At 42.0% G+C, this 26388-nt stretch overlaps 1 protein-coding gene across 1 annotated transcript in view; it reads left to right on the forward strand.

Annotated features, from left to right (window-relative positions):
- Window positions 1–14555: 14555 nt before the first annotated feature.
- SYT16 (synaptotagmin 16) overlaps window positions 14556–26388 on the forward strand; it is a 240832-nt gene continuing 228999 nt past the window's right edge. The window contains exon 1 of the mRNA XM_030213711.1: window positions 14556–14639. The gene's annotated coding sequence lies outside the window, so the exon portion shown is untranslated. The remainder of the gene's footprint in view (window positions 14640–26388) is intronic.

Genomic DNA, 26388 nt, shown 5'->3' on the forward strand with positions numbered 1-26388 from the left:
ATGTGGTATCAGCTATAGGGTCAGCTTTATTTGGCAAATAAACTCTTTGGACGCTCTTACTCCTTGTTTCCTCTAGTCATTTGGAATTTTTTCCACCTCCACACTTGTTGTTTTGTATCAGTTACAGATTCCCATGGGAAAATCTATTTCATTAAGAAAAGCAGTCACTGATTTATGAATATAACAACAATAGAAATCAAACAAAATAAAACATGGAAAAGAAAATAAGATGATACCTTTTTTATTGGACATAACTTAATACATTTCTTGATTAGCTTTGGCAACCTTCGAAAGCTAATCAAGAAATGTATTAAGTTATGTCCAATAAAAAAGGTATCATCTTATTTTCTTTTCCATGTTTTATTTTGTTTGATTTCTATTGATAACCTTAAGAGTGGACTAACATGGCTACCACACCTCTCTACTTAAGATGAATATAACATGGACTTAAGTGCGATGGTGAGGGTAATGGAAGATACGTTATTGCGGGCTGTGTAAAGTGTAATGAATTGATAAAATGGCTTATACACTAATGGTTTTTCCCCATTTTGAGGCTGATGTAATAAGCTGATGTATTAAAGCAATGTGCTAAGCTTCAGTGCACGGTATTCTAATGCCCAAGTTGAAAAATCCTTTTACTCCCAATGCAGTAAACTGAAGGCATGTAAAATACCATAATGTTAAAAAATGTATGCCGACATTAAAAAAAACAGTGCCCACCACCACGGGAACATGCCACTGGTTTGGGTATCAGGCCAAATTTTCTTTCTCTTGTTCTGTCAGAGTGTGAGCCAATCCCTGCTCTCATACCGACAAAAGGCGAGAAAAGAAGGAGTTCCTTCTCAGGACCATCCAATCCAGGGCCTCCAATAGCGCTGCTCTACCAGTAATATTTGTCTGGTCTTAGGGGCCCTTTTACTAAGCTGCATAGGTGCCTAAGCTTGCGCAACGCGCGTCAATTCAGAGTTATCACCCAGCTACCGCGTGGCCTGGGCGGAAATTTAATTTTTTATGTGCATCCACTATGCATGCCAGAAAATCATTTTTATTTTCCAGCGCGTGGCAGAAACCAGGCAGTAATCATCATTCTATGCGCATAGACGATTACAGCCCAGTTAATGTGTGAGGCCTTACCTCTAAGTCATTGGGTGGTGGTAAGGTCTCAGACCCAAAATAGACATGCTCCAGTTTTGATTTTGCCACATGTCCATTTTCGGCAAAAATTTAAAAAAGGTCTTTTTTACAGGCGCGCTGAAAAATGTGCGCACCTAAAACATGCGCCTACACTAGCGCAGCCCATTTTTCAGTGTACTTTAGTAAAAGGACCCCTTAGGGAGGCATCTAATGCATCCTTGTCCAATCACTGCCATCTTGAATATGGATCATTGAGCTCCTCCCTAAGATTTATTTATTTATTAATATTATAAAAAAATTTATATCATTTTCCTGAGGAAATGTCATTCAAAATGGTTTACCAGAATATAAAATACAGTCAAAACAGATAACAAGAGCAGCATAATTAACATAATAATGGAAAGATAAAACTCTCAATACTCACCCCACTACTCCCTCCTTAGACTTCACCACACAAACCTCACTACATCTTTCACCACGTCCATCCTTCTACCAAGGATGTTCTCTATTTCTTGTTGTGAATATGCCTTGGGTGAGAAACTGAGGATCTCCAACATCTTGGTGAAGCGTCCTCCTTCAATGCATTGGAGCTGGACAGTGGTGCAGCAGACACTGACCTTTCTTGGTCTTGGTGTTGATGTCTCTCCTGCAGGCATATGTGAATCTCAAGGACCAACTAGACCTCTTGATGCAATGACTATGATGGTGTCAAAGCTGCAGGATCACAATGAACAAAAATTTGTTCCATCCACTCATTGAACTTCTTCATGAGCTGCTCCTAAAGGCTGCCATCAAAAAAGATGCAAGAGGAGCAATAGGTATGGCCATGTCTTCCTGAGTCACTTGAGGAATATCAGAGGCCTGGTCTTGGGTCCTTGGAAGCTGTTGTATCATCTTTGAACATTGTGATTTAAGACTGGAGCTATCGGCAGCAATTTTTTACACTTGAAACTTATCTGTTCTGGAAAATTGTTGTGGCTGAATGATATTGGAAGCAATCCTTTTATGAGATCATAATATGGTATCTGGACCCCTGACATAGCACCTTGCTGAAACATGGGTCATGTTGGGTCCTTCAATAAACTTTGCTTCCTCCAACCTAAGGCTTTGCCTCTTAGTTCCATCCGTAGCCCTCTATACTTTTTCTGTTGTATCATTTGGCCTGTTTTGCTGATTCCCTCTTGTTTGCTCACATCTTCTCTGATACCAAGGAAATGAATGGTTATCATATCAGGGGTGCTTTGAAGATACTGGTGATTTTGGTGCTTTGGTGTCTTGGTGGTATCAATGTCAGGTTCAGATGATGTCGATGTACTACAGCCCAGTGCTCAGTATTGCAAGCCCTCGACATCAATGAAGACAAGGACACATTCTTCCTCTTTTTTTGGGTGGGACTTGGATGTCTGATTTAGATGGCATTTACTGATGCTCAACATTGAGGGTGATCAATGCACTCTCAATGGCAATGCATCCCCAGCATCCAATGCAGCTCCTGGGCCAATGGAGACCAATTCCTCCAATGCTGATGTTGATGGACTAGACCTAGAGGCACCAAAAAATGTATTTGTCCTGCTTCTCTTGATTGCGAAGAACTTTAGTTGACATCTGCAAACACAAATTATGATGACAGTGTTCATGGTGGTGCCCCAGATACTGCAAGCACCTATTGTGAGTATCTGTTACAGTTATGGTCTTGCTGCACTGGGTGCACTTTTTAAAGCCTCTGGGGATTTTTTTCCAGGATCGTGTCACTAAAACGTACAACTGCAGAGAAATCAAATGTCTCAGTTTTGACAAAAATATCTGATTGAGGTGCCTAAGACCTTCACTAGAGGTCTGTACCAGGTGAATATGCAAAGACAAATAAAACTTAGCATCATCCAAAAACAAAATACCTATGGTGCTTCTGAGGGTATTGGTAACTACTGTACAACAGCAAAAGGGCTCATGAAAGAGTTAAATTTACCAACTTCACAAAAAAGAAGTTCTGATGGGAGCTGTCAGTGATGTGTCTGATTGGATTTGCAGAAAAAAAAGACTGAGATGTTCCACACGCACAGCAGTGGCAGGCTGGACATAGCACACAATGCACAGTGAGGCACCACAAAAGCTTTTAGACTCATCAAAGCTGGGTAGTTTTCCACGTGGGGCTCTGTGGGTAACATGTCTCATGCTGTGATGATTTGCTTCTATGCTTATCCTCAGAGAATAATGTTTATTTATGTAACTCGGGTCTCACCCATGCGCCAGCTCCTGTCGCAAAGCAGATCAGTTAGTTCAGTTCCGTTTCACATTCAGGGCCACTCTTACCTCACTCATCCATTCCAGTTCACCTGGAGTCAAGCTTGGGGGCGGGTTATGGTCCAGAATAGAATTCTGGGGGTTTGGGAGGCACTTGTACCCTTGTGCTCAAAGATACACTGTAGACAGCTTATGCAAACTCAAACTGTTTATTTCTTCCAACTCTGCAACAGGCAGTACTTCAAACCTTTATTAAGCAGTCCAAGCAGCATATAAACTCCAACTTAGATCCAGTCCTTCTAGTGTTCCTCAGGGGAACTCCTATACCACTTCTCCTCACAGGTATATTTACAAGGATTCCTCATGGACACCAAATATGTACCTATATGCAGGCCACCTGTCCCTGACCCTCTTCCAGTGGTGAACCCTCCTCTGGTTCTACCCTGGTCCTGAGCTCTGTCTAGCTCCAATCCCCTTCTCCTGGGCTTGGTCTCTCCTCTGCCCATCCGTTGCACACACAGTATCCTTACAGTATCCACACAGAAGGACCTTACGATACTGGGAGACTGGGCAGCTAAATGGCAGGTGACATTTAATGTGAGCAAGTGCAAGGTGATGCATGTGGGAAAAAAGAACCCAAATTATAGCTACGTCATGCAAGGTTCCACGTTAGGAGTTACGGACCAAGAAAGGGATCTGGGTGTTGTCGTCGATAATACACTGAAACCTTCTGCTCAGTGTGCTGCTGTGGCTAGGAAAGCGAATAGAATGTTGGGTATTATTAGGAAAGGTATGGAAAACAGGTGTGAGGATGTTATAATGCCATTGTATCGCTCCATGGTGCGACCGCACCTTGAGTATTGTGTTCAATTCTGGTCGCCACATCTTAAGAAAGATATAGTAGAATTGGAAAAGGTGCAGCGAAGGGCGACTAAAATGATAGCGAGGATGGGACGACTTCCCTATGAAGAAAGACTAAGGAGGCTATGGCTTTTCAGCTTGGAGAAGAGACGGCTGAGGGGAGACATGATAGAGGTATATAAAATAATGAGTGGAGTGGAACAGGTGGATGTGAAGCGTCTGTTCACGCTTTCCAAAAATACTAGGACTAGGGGGCATGCGATGAAACTACAGTGTAGTAAATTTAAAACAAATCGGAGAAAGGTTTTCTTCACCCAATGCATAATTAAACTCTGGAATTCGTTGCCAGAGAACGTGGTGAAGGTGGTTAGCTTAGCAGAGTTTAAAAAGGGGTTAGACGATTTCATAAAGGACAAGTCCATAAACCACTACTAAATGGACTTGGGAAAAATCCACAATTCCAGGAATAACATGTATAGAATGTTTGTATGGGAAGCTTGCCAGGTGCCCTTGGCCTGGATTGTTCGCTGTCGTGGACAGGATGCTGGGCTCGATGGACCCTTGGTCTTTTTCCAGTGTGGCATTACTTATGTACTTATGGTTACCGCTTTCAGGAGCCACAACCCTCCTTTATAGCCAAGGATCACACTCCTCACTCAGGATTCCCCAGGTCTCTTGGCAGGGGACTGTCAGGCAACCAAAGACCCCTCTAAGGGCATAATTCCAACCTTAATCCCCTTTGCAACTCCTCCCCCTTGTCGTTCTCTACAAGGGCAACTCTCTTCTCCTGCATTCTATTTCCAAACCACTCCCCAAGGGCTGGGCCTCCTTCCACCCAGGGACATCCTACCACTTCAGCTCTCTAGCAGGGCCCCCCTCCCTCCAGTGCTCTGGAAAATCACTTTAGTAATGCCCATTCCATGGGTATAACATTTATAAGGCAGTAAATAGTAGGAATGTGCATTTGTTTGAAATGACTCGGGAAATGTCAATGTTATGTCATGTAATTTTTAACCCAAAACAATAGGAAAGCCCCCAATTTTGGGTTTTATCATGTGTCATTAATATTACAGCACACATTATTGCAAAAATAATATACCATTGTTGAATAGTGCACACTTTTGATAAACTGCACAATAGTGTGCAGTATTTGAACAATAAGACACATGATTGAGCAGTAGGATTCACTATTGTGCAGTAATGCCCACTGTTACATAGTAACATAGTAGATGATGGCAGAAAAAGACCTGCACAGTCCATCCAGTCTGCCCAACAAGATAAACTCATATGTGCTAGTTTTTGTGTATACCTTACCTTGATTTGTACCTGTCTTTTTCAGGGCACAGACCGTATAAGTCTGCCCAGCACTAGCCCCGCCTCCCAACCACCAGCTCTGCCACCCATTCTAGGCTAAGCTCCTGAGGATCCCTTTCTTCTGAACAGGATTCCTTTATGTTTATCCCACTGTTGATGACATTGTCCCCAAAACAACAAGAACAACAAAAACTCTTGAATAAAATAAACAAAAAAAATTTCCATAAACAACATGAGAAACTACAAGAAAGAAAAATGTTTGACCTGCACACTCCTAGTAAATAGTAAAAGGTGTATGCCCCTTTACAGAAAATATATCTCTGTTTTAAGTTGTGTATGTTTTGTCAAAGGAATTACAGATGTCAGTAGAAAAGGAATTTTAGAGCTCCACACTTATTTGCAGTAATACAGCGGTGATCTCACATTGCATTCAGTGCCTTCAGAGCCAAAAGCACTTTTCTCTAGCGCTAAAGTGCTATGCGATAAGTAGTTTGATTCCATAGTTAAGTCAAAACCCATATCTCAATGAGAACCACCTTCCCGAGAGAGAGAAATGGGCACAGTATTGTGCTTTATCTGAAAAGCAGAGCAAATGAGCAGGCAGCATAGGTTAATCTAAACATTGCAAGCTGTCTGTTCTGCCACTCCTATGCGTTTGAGTAACTTATTCATCAGGAGCGGATGGACCTTTATTCCTTTTGTGTACAGAAGGCTTTGCCCTGTGATTAAGCTGTGCAAGTAATGTATAATTTAAAAAGACTTTCAGAGCCATAGCATAGCATATATATATATATATAAAATAACCGCAGTTCCTCATAAATCCATCTATGGATTCAAATTGCCTTAAAATCTGCAGTGCCTTTCAAAGGTAATCCGCAGGTAAAACTAAATCCATGGCCTCCTTGTTTGGCATACAATATAACGTTGTGATTTGAGACTTGGCACATTTCTTCATAGCTTTTGAAGTCACAAAAGCTCCCTCAGAAAGTGATTTTAGAAAGATTAGGAGCAATTTACACATGCAAAAAGCTGATTTTCACCTGTAAATTGCCCTACATGATAGTGGCGATTTTAGAATGATGCCGCTTATGATCATTGCATGTCATGGTGTGGTTTGGATCCTCCTTTAGTGTTTAAATCTGTTTATTGATTTTACAAAACATGGGAACAACAATCAACTGAGCAGAGCAACCAGTGCTGGGAGCAAAAATACATGAGCAAAGCAAAACTGAAGGGGGCTTTGTTTCTTATAACCCCCTCCCTTGAAGACAATGAATTCTATTCCCAGAAACAGTTTCAAAACCTCAACCACCCCTCCCCCTCCAAAAAAACAGCCATAAGCAAGTTCCATCCAAAAATTGCAAAGTATTCAATATCAGACTCTGAACTCTAGAAGAAAGGGGATGTATGTAGGGATCCCAAATTGACAAAAAGTGCTTTTTGCGTTTAAAGGATAAGCCCACTTCTGCTTCTCCATCATCATAACATGATGAAAAAGACTATGCCAAATCCAGAAAGAAGGAGGATCAGAAACAGCCAAAATCTTTAAAATGGAGGAGTGGTCTAGTGGTTAGAGTACTGGTCTTGTAATCCCAAGGTGGCCAGTTCAAGTCCCACTGCTGATCTTTGTGATCTTGGGCAAGTCACTTAACCCTCCATTGCCTCAGGTACAAACTTAGATTGTGAGCCTTCCTGGGACAGAGAAATGTCCAGAATACCTGAATGTAACTCACCTTGAGCTACTACTGAAAAAAGTGTGAGCAAAATCTAAATAAATAAATGTCTTTTTACCCAGCAAGGCCACCTTACGGATAAGCAGACAGCCACCCCCACTCTGCAACTGGATGCTCCTTTAAAATATATTTGTATTCTGTATTTCAGAGTGGCAAATTCACTTATACTTTGTAAAATCTTCTTGTCAGCATTTACATTTAATTGGACTCACAAACATCTATGGACTTACTTTTCATTTGAGCTTGTGAATAGGAGGAGAGATTGAGGGGGGGACTAGGGTTTATCTCTCTGGGGTTAAAAACCACCTGGAGACTGCAAGTGTGAGTTTTGGAGCTTGGCTTCTTAATTGGGCTCCTGTTGTACCAGCAGGTTTGTACAACCTATTCTGTTCTATTCCTGTTCTTATATCCCACCTAAATCAACAAGGAATCAAGGCGGGTTACATCAAATTAAAAACAACTAAAATAACATTGCACATACCCTACAAATTCTCCATATATTTACTAAATAAGTAAGGGGTCCTTTTACAAAGGCACGCTGAAAAAAGCGGTAGTGTAGGCGTGGGTTTTGGGCACGCGCCAATCCATTTTGTAGCGTGCCTGTAAAAAAAGGCCTTTTTTTGCCGAAAATTGATGTGCGGCAAAATGGAAAGTGCCTCATGTCCATTTTGGGTCTGAGACCTTACCGCCAGCCATTGACCTAGCAGTAAAGACTCATGCGGTAACCGGGTGGTAATGACCTATGTGTGCCAAATGCCACTTGGCACGCGTCTGTTACATGCCCCCGAAAATAAAAAAATATTTTTCAGACGTGCATATTGGACGTGTGCCAAAAATAAAATTACCGCAAGAGCCACGCGGTAGTCGGGTGGTAACTCTATTTTGGCCCACGTTGCACACGCGTAGACGCTTATGCGTCTTAGTAAAAGGGTCTTTTCTAAACATCATATAATTGGAAAGTGTCCGTATCTGAACTGGTATAGAATTTCAGACCTTGCTAGACTGAAAGTTAAAGGTACTTTCATGGATATGTTTAAAACAAACTTGGTTAACAGATGGACTGTCCAACCTAAGTAATCCATCAAATTGTGAGGCAGAACGAACAGTAGGGAAAACAAGTAGAGAAACAAGAGCTTGGGGGCAATAACCATTAATTATCTTGAAGACCCAGCATGCCACCAATTTGCACATGCAAGCAGTGACACTTCCACTTGTAGTTAGCAAAATCCCTGCTTAAATGTGTTTAAGTACCACCAGTGGCGTACCAAGGGGGGGCGGTGGGGGCGGTCCTCCCCAGGTGCACGCCGCTGGGGGGGGGGTGCCGCGCGCCGGTCAGCGTCGTTCGTTTCCATGCTCCTTCTGCCCTGGAACAGGACCTGTTCCGGGGCAGAGGGAGCATGGAAACAAACGACGCTGACCGGCGTGTGGCACCCCCCCCCAGCAGCATGCACCCGGGGGGTTCTTTTGCCGGGGTGGGGAGTGTCCCTTCGCCGGGGGGGGGGGGTCGCGCTGCACAGGGGGGGCGCTGCGCTTGGGGGGGCGGGGCCCATCGGCGATCCGCCCCGGGTGTCAGCACCCCTCGGAACGCCACTGAGTACCACCAGTTACACATATGCAAAGCCCTGGAGTGATGCAGCTTTTTTTGTATCTTGTTTTTTCTAAAGTGGCTTCATTTGTTCTGCATTGTTATTATTATTTATTAAGTCTTGATGTACTACCAAACCTAGAAATGTCAACTCTGTGTACATCATACAAAATAAGAAATACAAATATTGCAGGAAAGCACAGACATTCCACATGTGCATGCATTTTCCATGGTGCTAAATGTATTTTATAACAGGTCCAGGTTCAGCAATCCTTTTATAAAATGCTATTGTAATTTTCCATGCATGGACCTTAATATCTGTTTTCTGACTTAGATGCATTAGACTTTCATTTTCACGTGTGTTTTTCTGGCAATTGGCAAGACTCATCAATTTAAAGTGACACTTATCCGTAACCCACTAATTCCCAGCAAAGGAGACCAAGGGTGGAAGAAACCAAGTCCAAATGACCAGCCCAAACAGGGGAGTAAGAGCTTCAGGATAAGTTTATTAGGACCCAGCATGGTCCGTGTTTCAGCAACAAGCTGTTTCACTTACACTGTACCTTGTGGACTCAGCGTTCTCTCTCCTGTGCTTGTTGCCGAAACATGGACCATATTGGGTCCTAATAAACTTATCTTGAAGCTCTTACTCCCCTGTTTGGGCTGGTCATTTGGACTTGGTTTCTTCCACCCTTGGTCTTCTTTGCTTGCATTTCTGTGGAAGACGCGGACCCCCTCTCTTTCTTGTACCCACTAAATCCCAACAGGCGCCAGTTTCGCTGCCGCTTCTTCAAGGGATATAGGCCAGCAGTCACATCATGAAACCATGCATAAGGCTTCTGCCAATTGTCATCACTCCTCGTTCACAGATTTTTATGAAAAAAACATTGAAAATATAAAAAATACAAATTATGTCTCTATTAAAGTTTAACTATGAAGGAGGGGGGTTTTGATCGATGATTTAACAAGTGACCAAGGGATTCTATTTTCTGACCCAGTTTGAATGCTCAATGCGAATTAACCCAGTGACGTCTGAGACCTTTTCCTCCTATTTAATAGTAGTGTGGTGAACTTAGGGTCCACTGTTTTGTTGTATTTACCGTGTGTAAGGAGTGGACTTTTTTGAGCCTTTTTTGGTTATTAAGTATTCTTACACTTTATTTAGAAACATAGAAGATGCTGGCAGAAAAGGACCGTTTGGCCCACCCTGTCTGCCCATTTGTGTTAGTCTACTGTGTAGTACAACTTTTTGTTTCTGGTTCTCTCCTTCTCTACCCCGACACAAAGGTCCCTTTGAATGCATTCTTGACTTCTCCCCCTGTTTTGATTCTTACAACCTCTGTTCCATGTGTCCATTTGTCGCAATGAAAATGCACTGTCTCACATTCCTTTTGAACTTTCCTCCCTCCAATGTCACATGATAACCTGTTGTCCTGAACGTGTCACTGTATGAAAAGTGTGAATTTTTGGTACCTTACTGAAGCCTGGTAGATATTTGAAACTTTGTATTGTATGTTACGCTTTCTCTTCATTCTTTTAGAGTGTTATATTTAGCTTCTTCTGGCCACTATATCAAAGAAATCAATCAAATCTATGATCTTCTCATCTACTGGCTTCAAGATATTTCACTATCTGCCCTTCAGTAGTGGTTCCATTATGTTGCAGAACACTGAAATTAAACTAAAGGCTTTGTAGTTTTATACTTTTACTTTGTTCTTGCGCTTGTGAAATATTATATCTGTTCATTTCCAGTCTCTTGTAACCTCTCCTGTTTCGAGAGGGCTGTTGTGATAGCCACCATGACCCAAATTTTGGTCAGTGACATACTCTAAGACATCTTAGACCTTTTTGTGATAGAATCTTTATCTACATGTAGACCTCCACTCTGGATGAGCATCGGGTCTTTGATGGAACAAAGTCAACATGAGCTACTTATTAGCACTCAAGTGTTCTTTGTATCAGTTATCCCATCAGGTTCCATAGCTTGGTTACAACCCCAGTAAACAGTAATCTGCTCAGTCTCAGATGTTTTTATTTTTTTTGCCTTTGGTCCATCACCATCTTCTAAGATGAATACACAGCAGCATAGTAAATGATGGCAGATAAAGATCAGCGTGTCCCATCCAGTCTGTCCAGAAAGGTGGCCAGTTGTACCTGCGACTCTCTGTGGGTTACCCCCCCCTCCCCTTGTCTTTAGACTTGTAAGAGATGCAAAGTGCAGTGTACTTTCTCTATGCCTATTTTTTATTCTTTAAAGTGTGAAAGTTATTTGACTTTTACTGTGAGTGGAAATTCTCGATATGTTTATTCCACCTTCATGCTATATAGAGAACGTCTGTGTTTATTCCACACCTTGTGGAGACAGTGCATGCAAATCTATTTTATACATATACATTGTGGATATTCCGAAACCCTGACTGGGTAGATGAGTCCTGAGGGCAGGGTTGAGATCCCTTCTCCTAAGATCTGAAAGAGAGAGCATTGAGAAAATTGGGTACGGGGCCAGGGAGGGGGGATGCAAGTACGATCCTTTGCTTCTGCAGGTTGAAGTGAGTTGCATGCATTCATGACTTCTGTTCATAGAGTGTATAGTTTCTCTTCCATTCCTATGACAGATTCTACATTTCATTTTGATTATCCCATCCCATCTCATCCCACCCCATCCCACCCAATCTTTGTTCTTTAATAATTGCATTGAAGATACACTTGTAATTACAAACAAAATTAATCAAAACATAAATTGTGTGTTTTATAATCTGTGCTTATTACTTTTCATTACATAAGTGTAGTAGACTATTACTTTCCTCTGGTTTCCATGGTATTCTTTATATCAGCTGCTAATTGTTTTACATCCACTGGGCATCGTGAACCAAGTAAGCTGTTGTGTGGGCAGAAATTCCAGGAAATATTGTATGGATATATAAGTACTGTATACATTATTACTCCAGCATATTAAAAAAATAAATCCACTTAAATAATTTGAGGCTTGTCACATTGATCAACAATGTTGCCAAGCAGCAAAAAAAAAAATAAAAATGGTAGGGCCATTTGTAATTGTGCCTGGCAATTGTCAATGAGTATCAAGGGAAGATAATATGAGACCAGACAATAAGTGAAGGTATAGGCTTATTTATAAAAACTGAATTAATGTGAATGATAGAAAGCAAGAGGCAGAAAAGTACTCATATAGAAGGCTCAGTGAGCAAGTGAATATATGAATTGTGTTAACTAGTCTATGCTCAGTCAATGCTCACATTTTGTAGTCCAAGAAGGGGTGGGGATCAATTTACCATGAAATCTGCTCCATCATTATTCAGAACACATTTAGTATGTGAAAAACTAGCAAAGATTTAAGGACCCCTTGGATTTTGCTAATTCTCTTGGTAATGTATTCCACTTAAACATCCATTTCTGTTTAGACTATGGAAGATAGTAGACTATAGTCTGTTTAGACTATGGAAGATACCGCATACAGCTGCATGAAAAAGCAAATGAACAAACTTTTAGAAAAAGAAACAAAAGTGAAACACATTTGCTTATTTCCGATCTGACGAAGTAGGGCAACCTTCGAAAGCTAATCAAGAAATGTATTAAGTTATGTCCAATAAAAAAGGTATCATCTTATTTTCTTTTCCATGTTTTATTTTGTTTGATTTCTATTGATAACCTGTTTAGACTATGAAAGTGTTTCAGAGGTTCTTATGTTTTCTAAATAAGGAGACTCTCCTCTTTCTTTGCTGAATTCCTTGATTTCTGCCTGTATGACTGCTCCTGATGGTCACTGAAGGTCAGTTTAGAGAAACAAATTACTTTTATGAAGACATGTGTGAAGAGTTTGCGGTCAGACTCAAACAAAGTAAAATTAGCTTAGCTTGAGTTGGAGCTAGAAATAGTGCATTTCCCCCGAGGTATTCTGGGGAAATGTGTTGATGTTGATGCAACGAGTTTCCCGTACATTCAACATCCATGGATGTTCTGAAGAAACACTAGGTCATAAGAGAATGAGACACCTGTGGTGCCCTAATAGATTGTATAGTGAAGCTAATGGGTATACTTGTGCAATGATGCTATGCACAGATTAGTGTTATGACTGTGCTGCATTCATAGGGTCCCACTTCTGTGATAATCTCACTGGCAGTGCCAGCATCTGCTGCTGTCACTCAACAAGCCATTGCAAGAAATTGTGCACATACTATTCCTCGTTCTCTCCCCACTCATAATAATGTGGACTTTGGAAATGCCTTTGAATATTGCTCGCTCCCCTGACATACCCTATTTAAGTAGAGAGACAGATGGACATGTCAGTCCTATGCTGAAAAGCCTTGAAATCCGTAGCCCATGGGCAGACCATACAGTTGTTCAAAACTTATACTAAGACTCTATTTCAGCAAAAACTAAATGTTTATAACAAAATCAATAGGCTGAAAAAACTATTATATTTTCAAATCTCTTGTGTATTCATTTCCATTCAATATTATGTTCCGATGCTCGTAACATTATAACTAATTGGAGGGAAAAGACCTCAAAAGTCCTGGCTCGGCAGCAAGTATAATATCTTTGGTTCCAGCACATACTGCACTCCGATCTTACCACTGGTCTAAAAAACCTCCAAAAGGGGAATATTTTATTTATTTATTTTGTATACATATAGTGTACGTGTCTTTTTCAAATATCTTGAACTTGTTTTCAAAATAATCAAGTACTGATATAACAAATTTCATTCAATTCTTCATCAATTATTGAATTATTGCAACATTAAGCAAAGAGACACTTAGCTTAACTCTCGTGCCCAACGGGGATCTCCGTTTCACTCTTCAATAAAGCTTCATTAGGGGACTAAGTGCTTCAATCATTTTACTCTAATTCACGCCAGTGTGGAGAGCGGTGTTTTTACTCCTACTACTATTACTACTACTTATCATTTCTATAGCGCTACTAGATGTACACGTGAACATGAAGAGACAGTCCCTGCTCGACAGAGCTTACAATCTAATCAGGACAGACAAACCGGACAAATAAAGAAATGCTTAAGGTGGGAATGATAAAACAGACATGGGTACTGAACAAGTGAATAGGAGTTAGGAGTTAGGAGTTAATAGCAGCCTCAAAAAAGTGGGCTGTTAGCCTAGATTTGAAGAAGACCAGAGACGGAGCTTGACGTACTGACACAGGAAGTCTATTCTAGGTGTATGGTGCAGCAAGATAAAAGGAGTGTGACCTGTATTCGGAAATGGATAGGGAGCTAATGAAGTGACTTGAGTGTTTCTGATTTATTGTTTTTGTATATTTTGATTATACTGTATATGCTGTTAGCTGAATATGGGCTTCTCCTTTAGAAAAGCCTGTGAAACTGAAACTAAACTAAGCTCAATTTAATTCTTCCAATTTGCAGTTTTAACCATATTAAGGAAGAGTAATTTACAGAGAGCAAAGTTTCATGCTTAAATCACTATTTACCTTTGCAAGCAGCATAAAATGGTCCTCCCCAGCAGTATGAAATAAGTATGCATACATTAAAAATCGTTTGTATCAAATTCTGGTTTTGATTGGGGCTACTGCAATAACATATTATTCTTCTAATCTTTCTCTAGTTACCCCAGAGGCTATTGGTTTCCTGTCTGCAGTAGGCGTCTTTATCGTTCTGCTGGCTGTTCTTTTCCTCTTCATCAATAAGAAGCTATGTTTTGAAAAAATAGGTGGCCTTCCATGCTTGGAGCAAAAAGGGAAGAGAAAACGCTCCAAGGAACATTCCGGGGTTCATGAGAGTCTTGGTAAGCATTCCAGCACATTTTGTCTATCTGTTTACAAAGTACCTATGGGTATGTAAGCACACTTTGAAAGGGAAACACCCCATGGAGTTTTGCACAATCTGGGTACAAAATACTCAAGTAATCTGCACCTGCATTAAAGCATATGCCATAAATTACACATAGAAATTTGTTTAAGCCGAAAAGCTGATGCTTGCCCCTAAAGAATACTGCAAAATCATATAGGCAAGAAGAAAAATACTGAGTGTTAATCTCTTAAGGAGGAAAGACTTTAGAAACTCTGTATTCACTATATATCTTTGTGAATTACAGACTGTCATTAATCTCAGGCATATTTTTCTGTAGAGATCATGATACAGATTCGTCATGAGTCAAAACCTCCACCTACCTAATCAGTGCTATCTCTGTGGTATTAATTTAACATAAATGCCAATACATAAATAATGACACCTATCTGGGCTATGTGTGGACCGGAGGGTGTGCTTAGACATTTCTACAATCTCTCTGAAAAATTCCCTACCCTTGACCTATCGCCACTAATTTTTTGTTTTCCACTGGTAAAAGTACGTGCACAGTATATATGAAAACATACTGTTAATTTTAGAGTATGGGGGAGGGCAATAATCAGTTTGATTTTACATGAATAAACGTAAGTTTACCACAAAAATTACTTTGATTGTTGCCCCTGAACTGAACAATATTATACATTGTTTCTAATGTGCTTTAGTGGTGAGCCTGATATCTGATTTTAAGGTACAATAAAATAGGTTTGGGTTTACATTTTGCACATAAAATTGTACTGAAATTCTGAAGACATTTGGGGTAATTCTCAAAAGGTCACCTAAAGTTGGGGCACTGAGATGCTGTGCCCTGAGCATGTATTCTATAAACACAATTCTGGCCGATATCCAGCTCATGGGAGGCAGGCTGGCTACATGTGGCGATCGGCGATGAGCCCGAATATTCAACTCCAGGCCATTTCTGGTGACCGGCATTGAATATACAGGTTTTTTTTTTGGGTGGCTCAAACTTAACCAGCTAAGCCACGGTAAAAACTGGCCTGCAGTAGTGTGGGCGCATGTTTTTGGTGTGTGACGGGCTATTTATTTTTACCGCGGCACTAGAATTAAAGGTAGTGCAAGACTATTTACTGCCTGAGCCCTTACCACCACCCATTGACCTAGCGGTAAGGGCTTTTGCGCTACATACACGGTCAATGTGACTGCACTGCCGATTTTCCACTGGGAACGACCCCCATGGTAGAAAATAGAAAAAAATTTTCTACTGCGGGAGAAACAGTGTGCGCCAACTTTGAAATTACTGCTGGGTTGGCATGCTAACCGGGTGGTAGTGTTGATTTGGTGTGCACGACATGCGTGGTAGCCCTACTGCTGCTTTGTGAAAGGGCTCCTAAGTGAATAGTCAGCGCTGGCCGGTCAAGTTTAAAGCAGGCAAAGATAGACCTGTATTTTAGGCAGTCTACTTTGGCCACTAAACTTAGCTGTCGAAGCGCTGAATATTTGCAGCTAGCTGGTTGCATCACATGATATAACCGGTTAGCCGCTATGGGCTAAGTGCTAATATTCAGCAGAGATAACCAGCTATCCCATGCTTAGCTGGCTAAGTGCCATTTAACCAGTCAGGAGCCATTCTTGGCCAGTTCAATAGTGCTGAATATCTGCTGGAATTGTGCATAAGTCCACATCTATATGCCTAACTTTAGGCACTAGCTCTTATCCTAGCCAAATGGCTGGTGTAAATTATTGTGCCTAGTTAGGTGCATAAATGCAGGTATTCTATAACTTGCACTTGCAACTGCCAGACATGCCCTTAATCCGCCCATGCCTCTTCCAGGTCTATGCTCCCCTTACCATTGTGTGCTCTTGAATTTATGCGTGCAATTTATAAAATACTGATTAGGGACAGTTATGCCTGTAACTGCTAATTACTACCAGTTAGCACCAATGAACACCAATTATAGCTAATAATTGGTCACTAATACCAATTAACAGCTCATTAGCTTTTGGATTAGGTTATGCATGTTACAGACTCTTCTGTAAATTGCACACATAACTTTGCATGCTAGGTGATACTTTGGATATGTGCAGTGTTATAGAATTAGGGGGTTTGTGTCTCTGAAAATCAGAACTGTTAAGTAGTGGTAGTCAACTGCTTGCACCAGTTATTTTGCAAGGCTTTTGGAAGGGACTGTGCTCAAACTGAGGTTGCTATTTCAGAAATCACTGCAAAATCATTGTTTTTGGTACAACCAGACTTTTGTTTTTGCATTTCAGATCTAAGCATCAATTGGGGTCACATATGTTCAAACTCTTGATTTTTTTTTCAACACCAAGTATATTTTGAACGAATGCACAGATGCATTTATGTTGCATCTATAGAAATCAAACAAAATAAAACATGGAAAAGAAAATAAGATGATACCTTTTTTATTGGACATAACTTAATACATTTCTTGATTAGCTTTCGAAGGTTGCCCTTCTTCGTCAGATCGGAACTAAGCAAATGTGCTAGCTGACAGTGTATATAAGTGAAAACATTCAAGCATTACTATGACAGTCTGACAGGGTGGGAGGAGGGGGGTGGGTAGGAAGTATGCATGGGGACATCAAAGCATATCATTGATATTCTAACAGGATGGGTGTGGATAGGTGAGGGGTGGGGTGATCAACAGAGACATACAGCTTTATGGTTTATAATGGGCTAGGAACCCCAGATCCTTGTTAAGTCCTTTCTGTTGGGTGTTAAAATATTCAATCATTCTGACTTCAAAGGTCTTACGTTCTTGTATGGTTTTAAAGTTACCTTTCAGGATTCTCACTGTGAAGTCACTGGTACAGTGTCCTGGTCCTGTAAAATGTTGACCAACAGGCGTGGGAACCCTGCTGGCACCAGTATTATTCATATGATGTCTATGTAAATTGAATCTTGTCTTAAGCATCTGGCCTGTTTCTCCAATATAGCATCCTTCGTTACATTTTTTACACTGAATGATATATACCACATTGGAAGATGAGCAAGTGAAAGAACCCTTTATGTTGAATATCTTTCCTTTGTGGATGACTTTGGGGTCCTGTGAAATATTTTGGCATAGTTTGCAACTGGATAAATTACAGGGAAGTGTGCCCTTCTGTTCCTTTTCAGTCTGTGATGGAAGGTATCATCTTATTTTCTTTTCCATGTTTTATTTTGTTTAATTTCTATTGATAACCTTAAGAGTGGACTAACACGGCTACCACACTCCTCTACTTAAGATGGAAGATGTTGCATCTCGACACCTTGCTTCATTCTTGTCAGTAGCATCGAATTAATACCATTTAAGAGCTGACAACAAGTAAACTTTCTGCTGTTCTTGAGTTCAAAAACTGTGATATAATTCAAAGGCTACTTAAATTTCAGTTACTGCTTGGACGTCCAAACTCCTGTTTGGGCATGCTCTGCTCATGAGTAGATTCACTACAATTTGTCTACTTAAGAAGGTACCTATAAAGAGGTGGTGAAAGTCACAACTGTATTATTCATAGTGCCTGGAGCATTGAGTCATGACCTGATACTCCCAGGTGCTTCTTTAAGGGGCCGGTGTGCGATGTCCTGAGCTGCCCCATCCCTCTTCCCCTCAGTGATGCCCTTAATCATATACCCTCCTCCCAAGTCGACTCCCAAACCAAAGTGCCTCCAAGTCACAACCCCACTCCTAAGGCCCTACCCCCAATCAGCAAAAGGCCTCCCACCCTCCCCAGGCCCCCTGGAACTCCCAAGCATGATCCATGGTATTTAGTGGTGTCAGGACAGGAGTGATCCCCAGTTGCTTCTTCCCCTTGCTGTTGCTTGGTTCAAAATGATGCCCGTGACTCCCTAAGGGTAGTCTTGTGGTCCTTCTATGGCAGCTTGATCTCTAGAGGTAGTACCACAAGACTACCACTAGGAGTCATTGGTGCCACTTTGAGCCCAAAGCAAGCAAGGTGCAGGAGTGATTGAGGATCATTTTTGCACCAAGCCCACTAGACACTAGGGATTATGCCAGTAGGTTCAGGGAAGGCCTTTTAGAGGGTTGGGGGAGGGGGCGTTTTGCTAATTGGTGGGGCCTTGGGAGCGGATTCTTGACTTGGGGAAGGCTTTGGGAGGAGGATCTTGATGGAGAGGATTTGAAGGGGGGGGGTATGTGATTGAGGGGACCATTGGGGGAGGGGGAAGAGCATTTCAGGACATCACATTTTAAGAAGTGCCAGGAGCATCGGGCCGTAGGTTTGTGGCTTGATGCTCCTGGCATGGAAAAATACCACCAATGCTTTATTGGTGGAATTTTTCCAGGAATAATGCGGCTTGTGGTGTTTTTATATAATAATGAGCTGTTTTGCATGCTTTGCATCTCATTACATGTAACCCAAGGTACCTCATATTAATATGCATTATGGTAATATAACATGAATTATTGCCCTTTAACATACTTAAGGGGCAAATAACACAGGTTAGAGCTCTACTGCACCTTAATAACACCCCTTAGAATAACAGATTTGTCATAATTTTAAAAATAGAACCTAACCATTGGGAATGACAGTTATTGTACAATCCAACATACCTCTCTTGTAAATTCTACCTTTGTCTTCAGAGACATTGGAAATGGGCAGAAAACTTCCACCTATTTTGCAGACTGCTTTCACTGCTGCTCCTGGAAAGGTGTGTTGCCTCCTCACTCTTGAGTTTCTGGGTTTCTGCTTTAAAATGGTGACTCAACCTCCCAAACCCTCAATGAATCACATGCACTGGCCCATTTAATGAAAAGAAAATGTAAAATGTTTGTTGTAAATGCTACTTTCCAATTTCATGTGCCTACAATTCACTTCACTATAGGTGACCTTCAAAACGTTGCCTTAGAAAACCTGCTAAAAAGCAACCTTCAAAGTAATGACAAATAAATTTGAAGATGAATGTAAATAAAAATGAAAGATCAGTGCTTTGCCTTTCATATTGTATGCCTTTAGCTTGCCCTTTTTTCTAAATTTTTGTCATTCTTTGATACACTAAACACCTTCTCTAGCATATTGGCACTGTTACTAGACCTGAGATATATTTATTTAGATTTTGCTCACACCTTTTTTAGTAGTAGCTCAAGGTGAGTGATATTCAGGTACTCTGGATATTTCTCTGTCCCAGGAGGGCTCACAATCTAAGTTTGAACCTGAGGCAATGGAGGCTTAGGTGACTTGCCCAAGATCAAAAGGAGCAGCAGTGGGATTTGAATTGGCTACCTCTGGATTACAAGACCAGTACTCTCACCACTAGGCCACTCCTCCACTCACAGGCAGCACATAAGACCTGAGATATAAGCAGACACATAAGAGACTGTTTGTCTTATCCAAGAAAAATGGAAAATAAAATCCATAACTCTATCATTATAGAGAGAACTGGGTTTCAGAACCTCAATAAAAGACTCAAAGGAGGAGTCTGTAGGTAGGATTTAAATGAGAACACAGACTATGTTAATCAAGTAGAGATGCAAGAAATTAGCTCTTCATCCTTAGTTAAACGGCTGTTTAAAATGCCTATGTGAAATGTATTTTATAAAGACAAGTACATACCTGCATGTTTTTATAAAATTCTAGCAGAAATGGCATGCACAGAGTCTACATATGGAAAACAAGCAATGGGCTGAGTAGGTATAGGTCAGAGGGTGGGATTACAAATTAGACAATCTATTTAGAGCCCTATCTACCAAGCATTTCTCCCATAGATACTAATATGGGGGGAAAACTTTAGTCAGTAGGCACATTGAATAGCATTTCACCAAACCTTTGATATGGAAGTTGGAGAAATTGTATTCTTCTGTATTCCCTGCTCATCACTGATTGCAAATACTGGTAATTTCCCATGGCTGTCTTTTTCACATCATAATGACAGAACACCTGGAGCCTGAGCAAACAATCTTGGTAAAGCAAAGAAAATCTCAAAAGTACATGGAATTTGAATATTTACTATATATAATCGTCATTATCCTCGTCAATGAATGCATGCAGCATAAGCTGAAGTAAATGATTTCAAATATACTGTTACATAATTAAAATAAAAATGTATGAATATTCTGTGAATGAAGGAGGAATTGCTGTGTCAGAAAGCTATGTTTTGGAAAAAAAAAACCAGAAAGAGTAGAATGGTTTCTCTATGTTTATTTCTTTTTCATCTTGCAAATTCTGGAATCACTGCTTTCTAACGCTTAATGCAAAATTCGGGGTGTCTGTTTTCTTAAAAGTCACATCAAATTGCTCTGGAATGTGCTGACACAGATAACCTGTCTTGTTACCAAGCGTTATTGTTAATGAAGTATACTTATTAAGTAAAGAGGCCAAGAATATCAAAATGGAATTTGATTTGAAAATTGACATTGGGAAATTGTAATTTTTGTGGTTTCTTCTGAGGAAATTTCACACAACTGTAGGAGTTGATTAATTTTAAGATTGTATACTACATGTGATGGTCATTTACTAACACTCTTAGGGTTCGATTCTATGGGGCTCATTTCTGAAAGAGAAAAACATTTAAAAAGTGGAATAAAACAGATTTGGATGTTTTGCTTGCCAAAACATTCAAGTCATTATTTTTGAAACCTACTTTGCAGATATTTATCTATGCAGTACATCTGCAGTGCATCCAAATCACAATGAGGCATTTCAGAGGTATGTTGGGGGCGGGATTAACATTTCTAACACTTGGATGTCCTCTGCTAGACCTGTTTTATAATGACTAAGCCACAAAAAAGTGCCCTAAGTGACCAGATGACCACTGGAGGAACAAAGGAATAACTCTCCCATTCTCCCTCAATGGTTACTGACCCCCCTACCCCCCAAAGATGTGAAAGAAAACAGTACACACCAGCCTCCATGATAGCCTCAGATGTTATAGCCAGTCCTATTGGAGTAGCAAGCAAGTCCCTGGAGTAGCCTAGTGGTCGGTACAGTGCACTGTAGAGAAGGGGACCCAGGCCTATAATCCACTCTCACTCACTGTTACACTTGTGGTGGAAAGTGTGAGCCCTCCAAAACTCATCAAAAACCTACTGTACCCACATATAGGTGACACCTGCAGCTATAAGGGCTGTTGTGGTGGTGTACAGTTGGGTATAGTAGGGAGTAATGGTGGTGTGATGTGTACCTGGGAGCTTTTATGTGGAGTCCATTATATGCCCCCTAGGGGCCCCTTCTCTGCTGGGATGTCTGTGTGTCCAATCTACTAAGAATTCTGGCTCCTCCTACATCCCAGTGGCTTAATTTTGTGCATTTTTCACTTGGATGTTTTTTTTTTTTCCAAAAATGGACCAACAAGATAAATGCACAGAGCACAAAAAGATAAATGCACAGAGCACAAAAACATCTAGCAAGTAGCCATTTAAAAGAAAATCACTGTAGAATGGACAGGCAGTCCTAATGTTTATTGACCATTAATTATGTATGCATGATAGTGTCTTGTTGGTTAAAGGTATTAATGTTGGAGGCTGGAGCTGGTAAGAGAAGACAGAAGAATTAACAATTAGAGCTGGTTAAACATCTAGGGGGTCAATATTCAAAGGGGTTTAATTGGGCAGGAGAGGCTTCTGCTTGGTTAAATCCTGCTGAGCTGGCAAGCTGCTGATATTCAGCAGCACTTGACTGGGTAGTGCCCCTGAACATCTTAGCTAACTCGCCATTCCCTAACTAGTTAGGTTAGGGGCAGTTTGGAGGTGGCATTTAGGCAGAGTTGTAACTTAGCCGGTTAGCAGTGATAGTCAGCAAAAAGGCTGCCTTAACTTTATCTCCCAAGTTAACTGGGTCTGAATATCAGCTGGTGCCTGGTTAACTTATGAGTTGCCACACATACCCAGATTTGTCAGAAGCTGTGCATGCAGGGCCGTGCCGATGCGGTAAGCAGGGTAAGCGCCGCAGGGGGGCGCCCACCTCTGGAGGGCGCCGCCGCAGTGCTTACCCTCGCCTCACGCCGCCGAGGCCTTTAAATCTTTTACCTGGTCCCAGCAGCATCAGTGAAAGCGCTGCCGACGTCTCCCTTCCCTTGCACTCATTGGTTCCCTCAGTGTCCCGCCTTCTTCTGACGTCAGAAGAAGGCGGACACTGAGGGAACGAAGAGCGCGAAGGGAAGGGAGACGTCGGCAGCGCTCCGCTTTCACTGACGCTGCTGCAACCGGAAGTAAAAGATTTAAAGGCCCCAGGGCGCAGAGGAAAGAGCAGAGAGGCATGGATGGGAGGGCAGAGAGACAGGCATGGATGGGAGGGCATGGATGGGAGGGCAGAGAGGCATGGATGGGAGGGCAGCAGCAGGGTCCAGGGAGAGGACAAATTGCTGGAAGGGGAGGGGAGAGAGGAGGATTGCTAGCTATGGATGCAGCAGGGAAGGACAGAGAGGGACAAGGATGGACATGGGGGCCCAGGGAGAGGACAATTTGCTGGAAATGGAGGGGAGGGGAGGGGAGAGAGGAGGATTGCTGGCTATGGATGGAGGAGGGAAGGGCAGAGAGGGACAAGGATGGACATGGGGGCCCAGGGAGAGGACAAATTGCTGGAAATGGAGGGGAGGGGAGAGAGGATTGCTGGCTATGGATGGAGGAGGGAAGGACAGAGAGGGACAAGGATGGACGTGGATGGGAGGACAGGACCCAGGGAGAGAGAAGAAATTGCTGGAAATTGATATAGAGCAAGAAATGAAGAAGAAAGGAGGAAAGTAAAGAAATAAATGGAAAGGAAGCCCTGGAAATGGAGTTAAGAGGACAGATAGCAGCAGACTCAGATACTGGGCCAGCATGATCGGAAAAAGAAAGTCACCAGACAACAAAGGTAGAAAAAAATCATTTTATTTTCATTTTAGCGTTTGGAATATGTCCACTTTGAGAATTTACATCTGCTATCTTATTTTGCAATGTATAGCAATTTGTTTCTAAGAATATTGCTGACAATTCCTGTCAGTGTAGCAAGTGGTGAGCGATCATTTTCACCGGGGGGGGGGGGGGGGGGCCTGATCATTTTCACGGGGGGGGGGGGGCACCAACTGATAGTCTGCAGGGGGGCGCCAGAGACCCTAGGCACGGCCTTGTGTGCATGCACCGACATTGAACAAGCTGCTTATTGTTGCAGGCTGAATATTGGGTCCCTAAGGCGCAATATTCAAAAGCACTTGTATGCTTGATGCAATGCAGAAAGTATAAGTGCTTTTTTTGAAAATTAGCCAGCAGGTGGAGGATAATTTTATAAGGGGGGCATACTTTAAGCAGTAAAACACATGCCCACTTGGGGTATTGGTCATTTACGTGCAGAAGTGGTCACATAAGCATGTAGATGATTTTAATTAATGGCTTGTAATTTGAAGAAAGTGGACATGCACAGGTGTGGAATTTGGGCAGAGCACGAGTGGAGCATGCAGGTATGTGTGTTGATTATAAAATGCCATGATTTACACATGGAAAAGATAAAAGCATATCAATAAAATATATGAACTTTTATTCATGCAAAAAGCAATGCTTTTTGCATGAATAAAAGTTCATATATTTTATTGATATGCTTTTATCTTTTCCATCTTGGAGTTTGCGGATTGATTGCCTTGTTTTTTGGGACCCGCTCTGTTGGATAATCTACACATGTACATGACAAATATTAGTATGGACATTTGCACTAGCTCGAGGGCTGGTGTAAATGTCTGTGTATGCCACTTCTAGTACCTACTTGTCTTTATGAATAGGCTTCACGTGGAGTGACATTTTCGAACGGGGACGCCCATCTCTAAGGGCGTCTATCTCTAAGGACATCCTGGCGAAGGGGCGGGGACACTCGTATTATCGAAACAAGAAGGGCGTCCATCTTTCGTTTTGATAAAATGGTCGAGGACGCCCAAATCTCTACACTTAGGTCAACTTTAGAGATGGTCGTCCCCGGCTTTCGGCTGTAATGGAAACCGAGGACGCCTATCTCAGAAACAACCAAATCCAAGGCATTTGGTCGTGGGAGGAGCCAGTATTCATAGTGCACTGGTCCCTCTCACATGCCAGGACACCAACTGGGCACCCTAGGGGGCACAACAGTGGACTTCACAAATTGCTCCCAGGTGCATAGCTCCCTTACCTTTGGAGCTGAGCCCCCCAAACCCCCCCAAACCCACTCCCCACAACTGTACACCACTACCATAGCCCTAAGGGGTGAAGGGGGCACCTACATGTGGGTACAGTGGGTTTTGGGTAGGTTTTGAAGGGCTCACATTTAGCACCACGTGTACAGTGGGGGAAATAAGTATTTGATCCCTTGCTGATTTTGTAAGTTTGCCCACTGACAAAGACATGAGCAGCCCATAATTGAAGGGTAGGTTATTGGTAACAGTGAGAGATAGCACATCACAAATTAAATCCGGAAAATCACATTGTGGAAAGTATATGAATTTATTTGCATTCTGCAGAGGAAAATAAGTATTTAATCCCTCTGGCAAACAAGACCTAATACTTGGTGGCAAAACCCTTGTTGGCAAGCACAGCGGTCAGACGTCTTCTGTAGTTGATGATGAGGTTTGCACACATGTCAGGAGGAATTTTGGTCCACTCCTCTTTGCAGATCATCTCTAAATCATTAAGAGTTCTGGGCTGTCGCTTGGCAACTCGCAGCTTCAGCTCCCTCCATAAGTTTTCAATGGGATTAAGGTCTGGTGACTGGCTAGGCCACTCCATGACCCTAATGTGCTTCTTCCTGAGCCACTCCTTTGTTGCCTTGGCTGTATGTTTTGGGTCATTGTCGTGCTGGAAGACCCAGCCACGACCCATTTTTAAGGCCCTGGCGGAGGGAAGGAGGTTGTCACTCAGAATTGTACGGTACATGGCCCCATCCATTCTCCCATTGATGCGGTGAAGTAGTCCTGTGCCCTTAGCAGAGAAACACCCCCAAAACATAACATTTCCACCTCCATGCTTGACAGTGGGGACGGTGTTCTTTGGGTCATAGGCAGCATTTCTCTTCCTCCAAACACGGCGAGTTGAGTTCATGCCAAAGAGCTCAATTTTTGTCTCATCTGACCACAGCACCTTCTCCCAATCACTCTCGGCATCATCCAGGTGTTCACTGGCAAACTTCAGACGGGCCGTCACATGTGCCTTCCGGAGCAGGGGGACCTTGCGGGCACTGCAGGATTGCAATCCGTTATGTCGTAATGTGTTACCAATGGTTTTCGTGGTGACAGTGGTCCCAGCTGCCTTGAGATCATTGACAAGTTCCCCCCTTGTAGTTGTAGGCTGATTTCTAACCTTCCTCATGATCAAGGATACCCCACGAGGTGAGATTTTGCGTGGAGCCCCAGATCTTTGTCGATTGACAGTCATTTTGTACTTCTTCCATTTTCTTACTATGGCACCAACAGTTGTCTCCTTCTCGCCCAGCGTCTTACTGATGGTTTTGTAGCCCATCCCAGCCTTGTGCAGGTGTATGATCTTGTCCCTGACATCCTTAGACAGCTCCTTGCTCTTGGCCATTTTGTAGAGGTTAGAGTCTGACTGATTCACTGAGTCTGTGGACAGGTGTCTTTCATACAGGTGACCATTGCCGACAGCTGTCTGTCATGCAGGTAACGAGTTGATTTGGAGCATCTACCTGGTCTGTAGGGGCCAGATCTCTTACTGGTTGGTGGGGGATCAAATACTTATTTCCCTCTGCAGAATGCAAATAAATTCATATACTTTCCACAATGTGATTTTCCGGATTTAATTTGTGATGTGCTATCTCTC

This window comes from Microcaecilia unicolor, chromosome 9, assembly GCF_901765095.1.
Source record: "Microcaecilia unicolor chromosome 9, aMicUni1.1, whole genome shotgun sequence".
NCBI lineage: Eukaryota > Metazoa > Chordata > Amphibia > Gymnophiona > Siphonopidae > Microcaecilia > Microcaecilia unicolor.